At 34.7% G+C, this 1,786-nt stretch overlaps 1 pseudogene; it reads right to left on the bottom strand.

The window, feature by feature from the left end:
• Nucleotides 1–1,397: 1,397 nt before the first annotated feature.
• On the bottom strand, nt 1,398–1,572 carry LOC129236601 (U2 spliceosomal RNA; annotated as a pseudogene).
• Between the last annotated feature and the right edge of the window lie 214 nt (nt 1,573–1,786).

Genomic DNA, 1,786 nt, shown 5'->3' with positions numbered 1-1,786 from the left:
AATTGTACATAAGCATAACACATTTATTTAAAAAAAAACGCACATTCTACAGACAATTTGTCACGCATACAAAGTTCTTTAAGTAACACAATAAAAATTTCGTGTTTTATTTTCTTTAAATGGGCATTTAGTTCGTTTTTATATCCAAAGCTAGACAACTCTGCAGTAGCGAGAGAGAGATTTGACTGCCGAAAGCAGAAGAACACCAACAACACCGGCAATCGCGGGCAATGCCACCAGATGTTAAAAAAAAGTAAAGCTAACTAAAACTGAGTGAATTATTTAAATAATTATTAAAAAATGTATATTTTACAAAATTATAAACATTACTTTTAATAAGAATAGGCTAGAAAAATGTCATGTGGAATGAACTAAAACTCCGAGACAAAAAATAATAGAAATAACAAAAAAAAATGCTAAATCAAGTTACGAAAATGGTAATCTGGCCATACTGGAGCTAAAATCACGTAACTAGTTGTCAAATTCACTGAGCGCAAAGTAACGGGACCACGATGGGCGCCATCTCATTATTCTTTGCATCATGTGGAGGATCTATCAGATGTTAAGCTACAAAGCTACACTTTGATCTTAGCCATAAGGCCGAGAAGCGATAACCATACACAACCAACAAACTCAATATATTTTCAATACATTTTCTAATAAACCTTTTGAGAATTACACGCTCACAAAAATTAATGTACGAAATATTTATACCGATTCACTTAAACTGACTTTCAGTATCTAAACCAAACATAGAAAAGCCAACAAGCAACGGCGAGCTGTTTGATTTCATGTTCGTGCCTGTGTATGTGCATTTGTGCGTTCATATCGCCACAGTGCATGACTACCAGCCTTGGCTGAGCACAGTAAGAAAATGTATTCGAGCGTATATATGTATGTATGTACGTTAGTGTGTTTGTACGATTGTGCTCTGCGCTCAGCTTTGTGTCGATTTTACTGTGCGCTGCGCAGGTTGGGGTATTCTTGCAGAATGTAAAGATGATTCACACACTGTCGACCGACTGGGTACAGTTGTCACAAGTGATGATATATATAATTTTTATATGAAAAATCAAGGCGAATCTATTGCAGGTGGTTAGCAATAACACAGCTGATTTGCTATTTTTTTCTTCAGCCGTGTACATTTGGATGTCAACACAAAATTGAATTACGAAACGTTTTACTTAGCTTAGTGTATGAATTCACCTTGGAAAAAATTCAATTTTCTTCTATAATAAAATTTTAATAAAAAAAACTGTTTTCAATAAATAATCAGAAATGTCCTACAATGCAAATTTCAAAACAAAAAAAATTCCATTTTCGTTTACTTGTATTCATATAAAAATTTATGTCTCTTCTCACCAAAGCTAAATGTATTAGTATATTTCTTCTTGTATTTATTCAAGGCCGAAATCCCCGCGGTACTGCAATACCGGGCCAACCCGTGGCAGAGGTGGACCAAGCCCTTAAAACACTCCGCCCATTTCCAAAAATCAGTTTAACATTTGTTGTCCTCCGATAGAGGATCTATCAGATGTTAAGCTGATAAGATAACCATACACAACCAACAAACTCAATACATTTTCAATGCATTTTCTAATAAACCTTTTGAGAATTACACGCTCACAAAAATTATTTATATCAACATATAATATAACGCTTCGTAACTAAATAACTTTTAGGCCAGCGCCTGCAGCATGACGCGGTAGCCGAGCGACTAGCAATGTGAGCTTCCGATCCAAAATCCTTGGTTCGAATCACAAGAAAAAATAAAAGTTATTTTTAT

This window comes from Anastrepha obliqua, chromosome 1 (assembly GCF_027943255.1).
Source record: "Anastrepha obliqua isolate idAnaObli1 chromosome 1, idAnaObli1_1.0, whole genome shotgun sequence".
NCBI classification, from domain to species: Eukaryota; Metazoa; Arthropoda; class Insecta; order Diptera; family Tephritidae; genus Anastrepha; species Anastrepha obliqua.
This window is presented reverse-complemented; position numbering and strand designations above follow the sequence as displayed.